The 16,296-nt window shown below is 49.4% G+C and overlaps 1 long non-coding RNA gene across 1 annotated transcript; it reads left to right on the top strand.

Moving 5' to 3' along the window:
* Positions 1–6,912: 6,912 nt before the first annotated feature.
* LOC146272441 (uncharacterized) lies at positions 6,913–10,220 on the top strand. Its single transcript, XR_014766743.1, has 3 exons — positions 6,913–7,009; positions 8,353–8,470; positions 9,997–10,220. It is a non-coding gene; the product is annotated as an uncharacterized LOC146272441 (long non-coding RNA).
* The last annotated feature ends 6,076 nt before the right edge of the window (positions 10,221–16,296 follow it).

Raw genomic sequence — 16,296 nt, 5'->3', positions numbered from 1 at the left:
TATGTTCTATGGAGCTAGAAAACCTTTGGTCTGCTGTGGAGGGCTCCGTCTCTGGTTAACTCTTGTCTGTTCTGTGTTCTTCTGTTCCGTTCTAGAATCATTTAGCGAATAAATTAACAGAATGTCGCTTTCCCCTATTCTTGCCCAGCTCTGATTGGATAACGTCCTCTTCCTATTCTTGAGGTGCCCCCCCTCTCCACTCCATACTGATCTTAGTCTCATTAGATTGCCGTGGAACCCAGTAATCATATTAAAGCCCTCTTCATATTCACCCTCTGATGATTGAATCTGTGACACGTTTAACCTCTTATGCTTCCCTGCTAGTATCATCACAGGCAGTACATCCCCCCCTCCCTCTTGTCTTTCTTCTACCCTTCCTCCCTCTCAGTCTCCTCTACCTTCCGTTCATTTCCTCTTCACTCCTTTCCTCTCATTTCCTCTCCTTGCCTCCCGCCACTTCTTACCCACCTTTCTCATCTTCCTTCCTTCCTCTCCCCCCTCCTTCTCCTCTGTTCACCGTGAGGGCTCTCTTCCATCTTTCACCATGTGTCTTATCCAGGTAATAACTATTTCTGGTTGCGGTGTGGCTGAGACTGGGGGCGAAGCTGGTCGCAGGTCAAGTTCAGTTGACAGTTGGCTCTCTGGCGTCTCTTGACAAGCCACCGTCTCCAGCTGCGCTGAAAGACGTTCTCCAGACGTCTCAAATTTACGTAAGCCCCCGAAACACGAAGTGGAAGGCCCTGCTGCCGCAACTCCATCCTGTCCACCAGCGTGGCCAGCATGGAGTCACGGCAACTGGGGCACTTTCTGACGCTAATCAGCGGTGATTCAATTATATTTCTGACATTCGCAGATTAAATGTTTAATTATCGTCAAATTCGGCAACCGGGCAATTTTCAGGACCAGGAACATCCATAACTCCTGGCATTTACTTATCTGACATGAGTGGGCAGCTGTCGATGTGTCTGTCAATCAGTGAGTTTGTCTGAAGTCTCAGTCTTTGTCTATTCCCAGTAGAGCTCCTATGTGCAGTCCAACTTGACACAGCCCCTCATCCTTAAACCATGTGACAGGCTGGGAGCTTTCCACTGTAACCGCCAGGCTGGGGCTTGTAGGCGTTGTTACCTCTGCTACCTCTAGGGGGGGCTCTGTCATTGACAAACATCTTCTACCCCTCATCCCCACCCCTCATGCTCATCCCCACCCCTACCCCCTCATGATAAGCAACGGGGTACTAAGATTCACTGCTCCTTCTGATGGGACTGTATGAATCTGTAGATTTACATTTGACATCTCCTGTACCATCTGTTCCAGCGGAGGCGCGGCCGACACCGTGAGACTTAGTTCTCTTCCCGTTCGGCGGCCAGGCCCTCAGACCCATGTGAGGAGGTGTCTGACGGCCTGGCAGCCGAACAGGAAGAGAACTAATGAGGTGTGTTTATGTTGTCAGGGTCACCTGGGGGTTCTGCAGGGTTCTGTAAAACGCCCGTTGAAATTCACATCCTCCAGGGGCTTCTCTTTCAGCCATGACGTACGATAACATGCTTTGTTGTTGTGTAATGAGCACAGATGCTGATTCTCACAACTTTGCTACAAGACAGCTACCAATAACACACACAGCAGTCCATGAATATTTAATAGTACGTTCGGCTGAGCTTAGAGCAGTGTTTCAATGTTTCACTGTTTAATTTGCTCAGTGTTTGTGTTCTGCCAACCCGGATGTTTTCCCTCCACAAAGTGGACAAAGAGGACACTCAGGCATCTAGTTTTCTCTGCTCGCTCTAAGTTATTTATAATTTCTCCTGTAATCCCAACGATGCCCCTAGCAGTACATTTAAGGCTGCATGACTGCATTAGTCTCCGAGCTAAAGATGAACCAGGAAGTCTCTGGGGGGGGGGGGGAAAACCCTCTAAGAACCTCTCCCAGTTCCCGGTAGAACCTTTTGTTGATTTTGTGGTTCCAAAACTTCTGTGTGACGAAATAGCTGTTCCTGCAAGCGAACGCGGCTTATAAACTAGGTTTTCAGAAGACGGCTTCCTCTGCTGGGGGGAAACAATAGGAACCTAAAATGTTTCTCAGTCGAACCTTTGTCTGAGAGTGTACAGGCTGCAACATGGTGAGCTGATAGTGTACACTGGAGGGAAGGTTCCGCCTATGTCAAAATCCTGAATAAGAAAGGGGGGATTGGAGAGGAGAGAGGAGGAGAGGAGAGAGGAGGAGAGGAGAGAGGAGGAGAGGAGAGAGGAGGAGAGGAGAGAGGAGGAGAGGAGAGAGGAGGAGAGGAGAGAGGAGGAGAGGAGAGAGGAGGAGGGGAGAGGAGGAGAGGAGAGAGGAGGAGGGGAGAGAGGAGGAGAGGAGAGAGGAGGAGGGGAGAGGAGGAGAGGAGAGAGGAGGAGGGGAAGCCATAATAACAGTATTGTTTCTCTGAGCCAAATCCTCAGATCCAGGACGCATCTCCTCAGAGACCCAGCGGCTTACTCTTCTCAGTTATTTGCAATTTTCAAATCATTTTCGTGTGTTTGTGTGTGTGTGTGTGTGTGTGTGTGTGTGTGTGTGTGCGTGGCCGTGTGTGATACAGATAGAAGAAAAGGAGAGATGGAAAGAGAAAGAGAGAGAGGGAGAAGGAGATCCCAGGGAGAAGAACATGGCAATTATATTCCTGCTCATTTTAATGAAATGCAGAAGTAATTCTCAGCTGAAAGGAGAAGTAATTGCCTAAACAGCGTTATTATGTGACAATCGTAGTTGAACAAAGTATGAAATTGCAAGGGATTCTAATCATGGATCATTTCTCCAAGAAGCCTGACAAGTTAAGATAATTAAAACACATATTTTTTTTTTCATTTCCAGAAGTGGGTTTTTGTTAGCATGTCAGAGCATCTTAGTGTCTCTCGTCCCCCCGCCATCTCCCCTCTCTCTCAAAGAGCTAAATATAACCGGGGTTGGAGGCACAACTTTTAAGCCCAAATGAGCCATTTTCCATAACCCTCGCAGTCAGTAGTGTGTGGCTGTCTCCCAGTGAGACAGTAATCTGGACGTGTCGCAGAGAGCAGAGCAGATCACTGTCAATACTTCAGCATCATCACAATCACACCCATTCTGAAAAGAGGTCAGTTCTAAGCCATTCTGGGCTATCTCTCTCTGTCTCCTCCCTCCATCCTTCAGGACACATATGGCCAGCCTCTTCTCACCCCCCATCCCCACTCCAAGCCTGAACCCCCCCCCCCCCCCCCCCACACACACACACACACACACACACACACACACACACACACACACACACACACACACACACACACACACACACACTCTCTCCTGGCAGAGTTGGCATGCGTCAGTGCTGCATTTGCAGCTTTGGTGCTCCTCAGTAAAGGCAGGAGTTCTACATCCATGTCCTGGGCTCCCCTGACTGAGGGTGTTCTCTGAGGAGGGAGGGAGGGAGGGAGGGAGGGAGGGGGAGAGGGAGGGGGGGGAGAGGGAGGGAGGGAGGGGGGAGAGGGGGAGGGCCAGCCAGCATGCAGTAGGAATGTGATGTGATGGGGGGGGGGGGGGATTACAAGGGAAAGTTGCAGGAGGCGAGGAGGACAGAGAGGAGGAAGGTGATGCTGTTATTCAGGGATGAGGGGAGCTTCAAACACAACAGCTTTCTCTCTCTGGTCCTCTCTCACTCCCTCTCCTTAGTCCTCTCTCCCCCCTCTCTTAAGTCCAAAAAGGGGAGATCAAACAGTGTCAGAGAAGAGTGTGTTAGATCAGACAGACAGAGAGGAGTTTGTGTGTGCACGCGCGTGTGTGTGCGACTGTGTCCAGCTGGCTGTTTCTTGATCAGCATGACCAACAGGGATTACCTCTGGGTCTGCTAAAACCTCCATGATCAAAAGCCTAGCTTAACTTAGTCCAAGACATTAGCTTCAGGAGAGAGGGGCAGACAGGAGGGAGGGAGAGAGGGAGAGAGGGAGAGGGGAGGGGGAGGGAGAGAGGGAGGGAGGGAGGGAGGGAGGGGGAGAGGGGGAGGGGGAGGGAGGGAGGGAGGGAGGGGAGGGAGGGAGGGAGGGAGGGAGGGAGGGAGGGAGGGAGGGAGGGAGGGAGGGAGGGAGGGAGGGAGGGGGAGAGATTTTCTCAGTTAACCTCTGTGGAATTTTGGTTGGCCGCCTACTTCCTCCTAGGTCAGCTGTCTCTCATTGTCATCCCTCTTTCTTTTCATCTCCACTTCTTCCACTCTCCTCTCTAAATGTCTCCTCTCGTTCCTTACACAGCCTGTTCTCTTGGTCCCTCTTGCCCTCCCTCCCTCCCTCAGCCCGTCATCCTCTTCTCTTGTCCTCCCCTCCCTCCTCTCATCCTCCCTTCTTCAGCCCTCATCCTCTTCGCCTGTTCTCTCCTTCCCTCCACTCCTCCACTACTCTTCTCACCCTCCCTCCCTCCCTCCCGCTCTCTCTCGCTCTCTCGCTCTCTCGCTCTCTCGCTCTCTCGCTCTCTCGCTCTCTCGCTCTCTCTCAGAGATCAGGTGGCCTACATACCCTTCATTCTGGGCACAGCTGACATCAAATTAGAGATGACTGAATCTACACACACACACACACACACGTCTCTGCTTGTCCCTCAAGAATTCTCTCTCAGCCTAACCCCTGTCTGTCTCCACACTGGGTGCTATCATGGTTATTTATCAACCCAGATGTGTGTGTGTGTGTGTATTGTGCGAAAAGGAGGGAGCGATGTGAGAGCGATAAAGAGAGCAAGAGATTGTATTTGTGGTAATGTCCTTTGTTGGTGTGTGTGTGTTTTCTCAACAGTGAGAAGTTATTTAGAGAAGTAAGGGGACATTTTGCAATGCCACCACCTTCCCTAAGAACTCTCTCCTCTGTCTCTATCCATCCATTTTTCCATCCCTCTTTCTCTATCTTTTTCTGTCTAGACGTGGTTTCCTGTGCCCCAAAAGCCAACATCTATCATGGGCAGGCGGCACCTCCATAAGGACACACACTACACACATCAAGACACACACACACATCAGGACACACACACACTACACGTGCACACACACACACATTAGGACACACACACTGCACACATCAGGTCTCATACACACTTCACACATTAGGAAACACACTTCATAAAGCACACACACGTCACACATTAGGTTACACACACACACACACACACACCGTCTGTAGGAAGACAGCACCGGTCAACCCTTGTATGATAAACTACACTGCAGTTTTCCTGCCTAGAATCATTATATTGTCAACAAAAGTGACAAACACATTATGCACATTTTTTTTTCTCCAATTGCTTAAGCACAATTTTGAAAACGGGGCTCACTTTGTCAAAACACAACACAATTCACACAACTAGACACACAAGTAGCAGGGTACCTCCAATCTTTTGCAAAATGAAACGCTTTGTTCGAAAATATACAATAATGTATAAAAAAACATTTCTGTCACCGTATGCCACATACATGGTTCATAAAATGTGACTGTTTGAACCAGTTACACACTGTAGTGCAACATTTAAAACACTTTTTACCCTAACTATCCTTTTCTAATGCTACAACCCGCTTGATTTTATATAGATATTGTTCCAGTAGAGTACGTGCAAGTACATGAACACGTTGACCACACACAAGACTAGTACTGCACACTGCTGAAAATATTTACTGTATTTCTCCACATTGTCTTCTTACTACAGATTGTATTTTGCGCAAAATCTGAACATATTTCAGAAAACTGTATAGTAGGCTACATACTGTAAACAAAGCTAATACATTTGTGGAGACAAATGAAAGTATTCAGCAAATTAAATACAGGAAATTGTTTCAATCATGGACTGCCGTGAATGTGTACAAATTACTGATGTAGGCTACATGTTGCTGTACTGTAGACAGTAGAGAATTGTAGTTTTCATCTGTGCTTAGTAGTTTTCATCTGTGCTCTTGTCGAAATGTCCAAATTACTGTTGTAACAGTACGTATATCTGCTGAGGCTGGGCTAAACTCTCTGTCCAGCCTCTCAATGTTGCCCCATGTTTCACAACATGGTCAACCAATGTTCAATGTTGTTTGAATTTCATTAGATACTGTAAATTTGGCCTTATTCTTCCACAGCCTCCAGGTCTCTCTCTCCCTACCACTCTTCCTCTACGGGCTCCCCCTCTCATCCTTCCTCTTCCTGCAACATTGCCTTCCATTATTGATGAGGACAGGTACACTGACCTGTTGCCTTTTTATAGTGCTTACACGTGATTGTTATGTTTACAGTTTAGCACTTTACAAGGCAGTAACTAACACACGACTCCTTCCGTTCACTCCTGGTGGTAGAAAACCCCTGTCTCTGACTCCTCATCTGTGTGGTTCACGTACTGAGTATTGACCCAGACACAGGATGAGACCAGAGAGGATCAGCCCCTCTGCACGCTTCCCCTCACCTCCCCTCTCCCCTCACCTCCCCCCTCTCCCCCTCACCTCCCCTCTCTCCCCCTCACCTCCCCTCTCTCCCCCTCACCTCCCCTCTCTCCCCCTCACCTCCCCTCTCCCCTCACCTCCCCTCTCCCCTCACCTCCCCCCTCTCCCTTTCCCCCTCACCTCCCCTCTCTCCCCCTCACCTCCCCTCCCCCTCACCTCCCCCCTCTCCCTCTCCCCCTCACCTCCCCTCTCCCCTAACCTCCCCCCTCTCCCTCTCCTCACCTCCCCTCTCCCCTCACCTCCCCTCTCCTCTCTGCCCCTCACCCCCCCCTCTCTCTCTCTCTCTCTGTCTCCCTCTGTCTCCGTCTCCGTCTCTCTCTCTCTCTCTCCCCCTCTCTCCCTCCCTCCTCTGCCCCCCAGCAGACCGAGTGTTCGCCACGTGTCAGTCTGAATCTGTGCTGGCTGGGAGATGCGGTGGAACATGGAGAACGTTCTGACATTAGAACATCGGAGCACCAGGCCCACTGGGCTGAGGAGAGAGGAGAGACAGCTTCACTAATGCACACAGACGTGTGTGTACGTACAGTTGGTGTGTGTGGATGTGTGTAAGGGTAAGTATTTGCTCCAATGACACTTTTTTATTCTGAAAAAAGCCAGGGACTAGGTGTTGGGTCTACTTAAACAGATTCAGGTGTGTGTGCATACATAAACCCATCTCTTTAGGATGCGTCAAGGTATCTTTCTTTTTCCCTCCCTTTCTCTTGTCTTTTTTTCTCCTCTACCCCTCCTCTCTCTCTTTTATCTCTCTACCTCCTTCAAGGACTTTTCCTCTGCGTCTCTCTCTGGTCTCTCTCTGGTCTCTCTCTGGTCTCTCTCTGGTCTCTCTCTTCAGGCAGACTGAGGCCAAAAGGGACACAATAGGCTGTGCTGGTTTATAGAGGCTTTACTGTGGTTTAGCAGCGGTAAATCCTGGTTGTCATGGCACAGGCCCTGTTCTAACAGCCTGCCAACAGAACCAGACTCGGAATCCATCTTAGTTTCCTTCTCAATCTTTCTTTAACCCCGGCTGTCCATAAGTCACGCAGCATTTATGTCCTGGAGGTACAATGGGCTCCCCTCCCCTCTCTGCTCCTCTGCTCCCCCCTCCCTCCTCTTTTCCCCTCCACTCCCATACTCTGCACTCACCTTCCATCCCCTCTCCTTTTGCATCCTCCTGTCCTCTCTCCTCACCTCAAAACCTCCTCTCCATTGTGAAATATTCCATTCTTAGCCGAGGGGTTTAGGCTGAAAAGGCCCCTGAACAAGAGTAGCCTTTGTGCAGCATTCCAATGCACTGGTGAAATACAGACTGCAGTAGAAGTCGAAGTGTCCAACTGTCATCCAATCTTTTGTCTTAGCTGATGGCTCAAGTTCCATGGTGTCTTGTAAATAGGACCTACACAACCACAGTGGGCAAGGAAATTAGAAATTCCATCCATACCAGCAGTGCTATAGTACTGAAGACACGATGAGTACCTAACACAGCTCTCCTACTGTCGTCAAGACTCTGGGTAGATTAGATTCAGTAGAACAGTGTGCCCTTTGCCTGCAGTACACCAAGCCCCGTGAGAGAGGACAACACTGGGACTGTACCCCCGCCTCGCCTCGCCTCACCTCACCCCTTCCCTCCCCTCCATCCTCACCTCACCCCCTCCCTTCCCCTTCTCTCCCCTCCCTTCCCCTCCCTTCCCCTCCAAACCTCACCCCCTCCATCCCTCCCCTCCATCCTCACCGCACCCCCTCCCCTCCATCCTCCCCTCCATCCTCACCTCACCCCCCCATCCCTCCCTAATCAAACCCAGCCCTCGGTGGCACCCAAATATCATGTTACTCACCCATTTGGTGACAGTTTTCATTCAGGTTCGCTATTCAGGTTTGGGTTTTGTGTGACTTGAAGTCATAACTACATCAGCAGCCCAGCAGGGGGAGGGCAGTCAGAAGTGTGTGTGGAGGACCAAGACCCAGCCAGCCAGGTCACTGAGTCACTGAAGGACATCCTCCTGACGATAATCACAGAAATCACAGAGCTAGAAGTGAGTGGCGATTTACAATCACACACACACACACACATTTGTATTGCCACTACTCTTTCAAACACACACCTCACATCTCATAAACCCCAGGCCAATAGTGGGAGGCAGTGACATTTAAGCTGGAGACTCCATTATACAGAGACCTACCCTGTTCTTGTTTCTGCTGTTTTTACAACAAATGAGACAGAAAGGGAGAGAGAACTACACAGAGAGAGGGATAGTGGAAGTGAAAGTGTGTCAGAGAAAGAGGGTGAGAGAGAGAGGTTGAGAGAGAGAGGGTGAGAGGGAGAGGGTGAGAGGGGGGGTGGGACACAAGGGAAATTAACTTGTCATATCTCCCCCTGGTCTTGGCTCCATGCAGACGATGGGGGAACATGTTCCTGTATTTAACCGCCATCCCAGCATGCACCTGTAGTTCTCCCGTTCTCATCAGCTCAGCTGCACGTTCCTCACCATGGCAACCTATCACCTCTCTGGCCTGACACGGAAAAGACAAGTTGGACATTTGTGTGTTGGTACTGGAACTGTTGGAGGGGAGGGGAGGGGAGCCCTGGGTTTATTAGCATTGCGCAATGCCAGCCAAAATGGAATATTTGCATTCGAGGGAATTTATTTTCTTGTCTCTCTTGGAACAGGACGAGTGAAAAGGAAATAATTGGAGAGGTGATGAAAATGCTAATTGTTTGGTTTGGGCAATTATCCTGACGTATAGTTTGAAGTGGCACATTATTCTGTTTGAGTTACTTAGTAGTAGCTCGTCTATGCTAGCACTAGGGGAACAGAGTTTTTGACAAACGAAGCCTGCATTTTTAATCATGTCGGCTGTCTTGCTGGCGTTCAGAAACTTGTCTGAGCACTCGTTTCTAGAAAAGCAACAAGTAATGTAATGTGTTTATCAAATGAAAAGGTCTTAATTAGACATTAATGTAACAGTGCTTTATTCACGACCAATGCTAAGAGCTTTGTGCCTAGACCCCTTCAGGCACAGTTAGGTCTCCAGTGCAAAGTCCCTGTGGACACAGGTTGGCTGTAGCCGTATGATGACAGCCTTACCAAGTCAGTAGCAGTTACTGGTGCAAACAGGAAAATAGGCTAGTGGGGCAGTGCTCTCGTCGAAATGTTCAAATCCCCTCTTGGCTACAGCCAAGCACGACACCCGGTTACGTGAGTGGTTTGATAAGAACGTCAGAACGGTCAAAATAACTATTTCCGTCAGTTGGAAAGATGACATATGTTTGGTTTTTGGTCATGTGCTGAAACTTTGCTTATATCTTGTCCGGGAGGTTGGTCAGTCATGAAAAGCTTACAGGAGGGCTTCCTCTGGAACGCACTGCAGAAACCCACCTAGGCCAGTACTTCAAAACAGGTTTCCACTTACACTGGATAAGGAATGATGCTGGTTCAATAACTTGGCTCCCAGTGAACAGACGTACGCACTCACAAACACACACACACACTGCTTCAGATAGTTTAGTGATTGGTCAACTCTTGAGAAAAGGTCTACAGGGGTCTCTATCTCCCTGCAGGACTGAGAGACCGCCAGAGCTGCTTCACCATGCGTCATGTGACCCGTCTGTTCAGGAGACTGAGCTGCTTCACCATGCGTCATGTGACCCGTCTGTTCAGGAGACTGAGCTGCTTCACCATGCGTCATGTGACCCGTCTGTTCTCAGGAGACTGAGCTGCTTCACCATGCGTCATGTGACCCGTCTGTTCTCAGGAGACTGAGCTGCTTCACCATGCGTCATGTGACCCGTCTGTTCAGGAGACTGAGCTGCTTCACCATGCGTCATGTGACCCGTCTGTTCTCAGGAGACTGAGCTGCTTCACCATGCGTCATGTGACCTGTCTGTTCTCAGGAGACTGAGCTGCTTCACCATGCGTCATGTGACCCGTCTGTTCTCAGGAGACTGAGCTGCTTCACCATGCGTCATGTGACCTGCTCTCAGGAGACTGAGCTGCTTCACCATGCGTCATGTGACCCGTCTGTTCTCAGGAGACTGAGCTGCTTCACCATGCGTCATGTGACCCGTCTGTTCAGGAGACTGAGCTGCTTCACCATGCGTCATGTGACCCGTCTCTGTTCAGGAGACTGATAACCATCCCTCCCTGTGGGAAACTGCTTCATCTGCTGCTGGTTAAATTATCGGCCATGTTACGCGTCATTAGTCTCTGCTCACTGTGTTTATACTCTTTTATTAGCAAAACAATGTCAATGGCGTGTGTGTAGGTTTGTGTGTGAGTATGTCAATTGGTGTGTATGTGTCTAAATCAATAAGCGTTCTGTGGGAGCGTGGAAAATCCCTTCCCAGTTCTCAGAGTGAGAGCGGGGCTGGGAGGCTGGATCACCACCATGCTATTTCAGGTCATAGGTCTGAATACATGCTGTGAGGAATGGGCTGGCTTAAGTAAGTTTTTCTTAAGTTTTTCAATGAACATTATTCAAAAGGAAATGTATTCCTGGTTTGTCTTTTTAAGTATATCTATTAATCTCTGCCTGCATGCCTGTCTCAGTGTGTCCATCTTTCCAATTCAGGACTGAGCTATGTGAAGTCGGAAACACAAGATGGAAGACTGTAAAAGAGAGAGAGGAGCAGAGGGAGAGGGAGAGGAGCAGAGGGAGAGGAGCGGAGGGAGAGGGGCGGAGGGAGAGGGGCGGAGGGAGAGGAGCGGAGGGAGAGGAGCGGAGGGAGAGGAGCGGAGGGAGAGGAGCGGAGGGAGAGGAGCGGAGGAGCGGAGGGAGAGGAGCGGAGGGAGAGGAGCGGAGGAGCGGAGGGAGAGGAGCGGAGGGAGAGGAGCGGAGGGAGAGGAGCAGAGGGAGAGGAGCAGAGGGAGAGGAGCAGAGGGAGAGGAGCAGAGGGAGAGGAGCAGAGGGGGAGGGAGAGGAGCGGAGGGAGAGGAGCAGAGGGAGAGGAGCAGAGGGAGAGGGGGAGGGAGAGGAGCAGAGGGAGAGGGGGAGGGAGAGGAGCGGAGGGAGAGGAGCGGAGGGAGAGGAGCGGAGGGAGAGGAGCGGAGGGGAGGGAGAGGAGCGGAGGGAGAGGGGGAGGGAGAGGGGGAGGGAGAGGAGCAGAGGGAGAGGGGGAGGGAGAGGAGCAGAGGGAGGGAGGGAGGGAGGGAGGGATTTCTTTAATGAATTTGAAACTCTTATAACATCGTTCACCACACTGCCCGATGATGAAAATACTCTTAGGGGAGGGACACACGGCCCCCCTATCTGGACGATTTCTTAAAGAGTGCCATGAAATGAGGGAAAACCTGACTGTAGCCTGGCCAGCCTTGAAGTATTGCCTTCTATTTGTAATATGTTTTGTCCATTTCACTGTAGCAATTTACTTTTGTTGTTTTTGATTTGGTTTTGATTTGGGGTTTTGTTGTCACTGTGTCTTGCAAAGTGTTGTTTTTTGTTCTTCACGCTTTGTTGTTGCCACATGTTCCAGACAATACTGGCTGTCGTTCCTTGTATTGTTGATGTATGGTTGTCTGTTGTTGTGCCTCTTGCTTTGGAAATACGGTTGGAATGACTGTCATGCTAATAAAGTTGAATTGAAAGAGAGAGGAGCAGAGAGAGAGAGGAGGGAGAGGAGCACAGAGTCAGAGCGAGAAAAGCAGAAGGTTTAGGTAAATTGACAAGATTGCTGTTAACACTTACCAACATGTGAAGTTGTTATGCTTAATTACAAGAGCAAAGCTCTTCTGGACAGGGAAGCTGGTCAGCCTGTGGACTCCACAACATCACAGCCGATGCATCGAGGCCATCACCATTTACAATACCAATAATAACAGTAATTACACCCCACCTGTATGTACAAAAGTACCTTTAATGAAGGCCCTTACAGCGGAGCTCTTCAGGGTATTTATCCCGCATCATCAACACCATTATTGGGATTAGCTTTGGTGTTCTTACTCATGGAGCCTACCTGCCTCTGTTTGTTTCTCCTGGGTGGTTTCAGCTGAAAGGCCTCTCCTGTTCGTGTTTGGATCAGTGTTCTATAGAACGTATAGGTTAAAGGCTTCTCCTGTTCGTGTTTGGATCAGTGTTCTATAGAACGTATAGGTGAAAGGCTTCTCCTGTTCGTGTTTGGATCAGTGTTCTATAGAACGTATAGGTGGTAAACGTACTGAGCAATGCTGAGAGATGGTGGCAAGGCCTGTGTGTCCGCATCCTGTCCATCACAGTGTCTGTGGGGGTCCAGCCCTGTCCTTCAGTGTCTGTGGGGGTCCAGCCCTGTCCTTCAGTGTCTGTGGGGGTCCAGCCCTGTCCTTCAGTGTCTGTGGGGGTCCAGCCCTGTCCTTCAGTGTCTGTGGGGGTCCAGCCCTGTCCTTCAGTGTCTGTGGGGGTCCAGCCCTGTCCTTCAGTGTCTGTGGGGGTCCAGCCCTGTCCTTCAGTGTCTGTGGGGGTCCAGCCCTGTCCTTCAGTGTCTGTGGGGGTCCAGCCCTGCCAGCCAAGGCAGGGAGTTGTCTCTCATCCCTAATACCTTTACCTCCCTCCCGCTTTCCTTTTCGCTTGCTGTCGTTCGTGAACCCTCGACCTGGCATTCTGTTCTAAGATGCTGAGGAAAGCGAAACGTGCCCTCTGCACATTTCAGGGTGTAAAAATCGGTTTGATCAATTGAAATGAACCTTAAAGTGCTCACCTTCCATATCGCCTCTGTATATTCAAGTCTCTTATACCACGGAGGGAATCAAGTTAATCTTCAGTTTTCTCCGGTGAATTCTGTTAACGTACTCCTGACAGGTTCTTGTTGCAGTTGTAGGTGTTAAATCAAATTTAGTGCAATTTGTACGTGTGTGTGTGTGTGTGTGTGTGTGTGTGTGTGTGTGTGTGTGTGTGTGTGTGTGTGTGTGTGTGTGTGTGTGTGTGTGTGTGTGTGTGTGTGTGTGTGTGGATGAGAGCAGCTCATCTATAGAAACATGCTGGTTTCCATACAGCTCACTAATGGGTTTCTCTCAGCTAACAGGATGGGATGACAGTCTCTCAGCCGGCCTGTGATCAAGCTGCTGTCAGGTGCTCTTGATTGTGTCTGCAGGCTTTCTGTTTGATCCACCAAGGGACATTCACACACACACACACACACACACACGCTTTGTGCACACACACTCACCCACAAGAATCCGCATGCAGGCACGCAGCAGTCTGTAATGATGAGCGGTTTCAGACAGTTGGAGATGGAGGAGGAGGAGGAGCAGTGATGTCTAGGGTCAGGGCCTCACAAGCTCTGACACAAAAACACCCTCCACACAGTGGCTTGATGAACCGGGCCGTCTAAAAGCATTTGCACAAGGGGACGCTTCAGCATGTCTGTCTTTGATGTGCTTTCAAAACAGGCTCCAGGAAGAAGCAACGTTTAGGATGCGTTTCCCGGTCGTGTGGACGTGACCTGTGATCAGTGATTGATCTCTCGGCGTTGAGGCCCCCAGGGTGTAGAGCGCTGGAGACAGAGAGGGGAGCTAAATATACCCCCTGTGTATCTGGGCTGAGCTGGGACATTGACGAGCCACCAGCCTCCCTTCCAGTGATGATGCCTTTTACAAACATCAAAACCTCAAACTCCCACTGAGCATGCCCACCACGAGATCGGTTCAGAAGCAGCAGCCCCTTTCCTCTCCTCTCTCCTTTCCTCTTTCCTCTCCTCTTCTATCCTCTTTTCCCCTCCTCATCCTCAGTGCAACCCATATCCATGAATACATCTTGACTCCTTTACCTTTTCAGAATGGCCTCGGTTATGTAACACATACGTGAAAGCTGATAAAAGATCTACTTTAGGGTCCATACGTACTGATGCGTGCGACCAATCAGAACGCAGATGTTTCAAAGCTCTTGCACAATAGCCAATCAGTATGTAGATCAAACGCGTCCAACCTGTGCAGAAAGAATCCGTACAAACACACAATGTGAAGCAGTCGTCAGAGTTCGACTCTGAGCACTTCAGCTCTGTGGAATCGGCTCTTACGTAAAGGGACGAGTCATTTCCCCCCACGTAGCAACACAGCATTGCTGGGATCCCACACAGCTGACGTTGGTCCAAGGTCCTTTTGAAGGCCCACTTTGCTTGATGGTTGCAGTATTTCCTTTAGGATTTCTTTTAGCAGTGGGGACAGGTCTGTCCGAACAGCAACCCCCCCCCCCCCCCCCCCATAAATAACAACAATAAACCAACTATTAATTGTAATGCAGTGTAACTATGTTATGTCCCTCGCCCTGCTTGTGTGTGTTTTGTATTGTGTGCTTGTCTTCCCTTCTGTTTCCCTCGTCAGCATAATAATGCACCTAAAATACAAACGTAAGCAAGGGCGTTCAACAATCGCTATCGAATCAGCTAGCAGGTGAAAAATACAAACAACAAAAATCACCAGTTAACTTAATTTAAATTTGCAACTATAGACTACAAAAACAGGCTAAATTAATTGACAACTTAAGTTATACGACTGAAAGTTCTCAAGGATGCACACACGCGATCTCAACTGGCTAGTTATCCTCCGGACAGCGGCAGTCTTTCTTTCTCTCCCTTTAAGGCCGAGTGGCGCACGTGCCCGCTCGCGGTGTGAAGCGCGTGTCCGTGCTATTCTCCGACATGCACTCGATCACTGCCGATAGACGGCCTTTCGTACATCCCTATTTCTGATACCGTGGCGGCAGAAATTTATTTTAAATGTATTTACCTATGTTGGCAGATATCAACATAGAGGAAACACTGTGGTTGACACCATTCATGGCAGGGCGTTAAAGAGTTTGTATTTGCCTGCCTTTGTTGTGTTTGTGTTTCCCATGCAGCACGTTGAATAAATCAATTTGTGTAATTGTTTTCTTTTCCTGCTCTGTCTGTTCCCTGTTGAGGTTGTGTGTGAAACTGAGAAGGAGGAACTGTTGGCAGGATACCTGGCTATTGATTTCTGTCTACCTGGGTCTGACTCATGCTGTGAAATGAATATTAGATTGGAGCTGCTTGATGTAATTTGCAGTGAGCGAGCGAGCCGTCTTATTTGTCGATTACATGCTTGTTGAAGGCAATTCAAGGAGACGGGCAGTGAGATTGGCTGACGGAGAGCTTGCAAGCTTGAGCTTTAAAATGTTTCATGTCAGCGTCTGTGCTGCTCAAGTCTGTCTCCTCTGCTTCATCCAGCCATCGTCTGTTTGTTTGTTCATGTTCATGGGTCCTGAGTGGAGGAACATGAGAACATTGAAAACACACGCCCGCTCGGTATCTGCGAATGCTTTCTGTTTCCAGATCATTTTCCATGGTCAATTTACAGAATTTGATTCCTGAGTGCTCAGATAATAACTTTAAAAAAAAAATCTCAGTCCCTCTCTCTCAATCGCTTTCTCTCTTACACTCCCTCTTTCTCTCTGCCCGCCCAACTATAGGTCTTATTGATCAGATGTAATTGATCTGGCTGAAACCAATAGGATCAGGTGACCTCTGACCTCTCAGGTGGGCAGCTTAATAAATCACCTCTCTCTCCCTCCTCCCCTCGACACAGAGGACGCAGGCCGAGAACTGGCACAAACAGGGAGAGTTATAACTGAACCATACACTAGTGTGAGTCATGCCAGGGCTTTCCAAACATGCTTGGAGAGCTAGCTTCCTGCAGGTTTATCTCCAGCCCCAGTTCTAGCTGCTGATTCCATTTAAGGTGCTAATTAATTGAAACTGGTGTGCAAGATTAGGGAGAGAGGGGGAGAGAGATCTGATGTTGCCGTGCAGGAACAATGCCGTGCAGGCTTGATCCAAACTGCACCTGAAGGAGGAGCAGAACATTCTGGCTAACATCTGAGCTGGAAAAGCAGCAGCGTTTCAAACGTGACCCATTTCTGTCACTGTGCAAAC

Source organism: Hypomesus nipponensis, chromosome 9 (assembly GCF_054491055.1).
Source record: "Hypomesus nipponensis isolate SF chromosome 9, ASM5449105v1, whole genome shotgun sequence".
NCBI classification, from domain to species: Eukaryota; Metazoa; Chordata; class Actinopteri; order Osmeriformes; family Osmeridae; genus Hypomesus; species Hypomesus nipponensis.
Note: the sequence above shows the minus strand (reverse complement) of the source record. Positions and strands in the feature narration are given on the sequence as shown.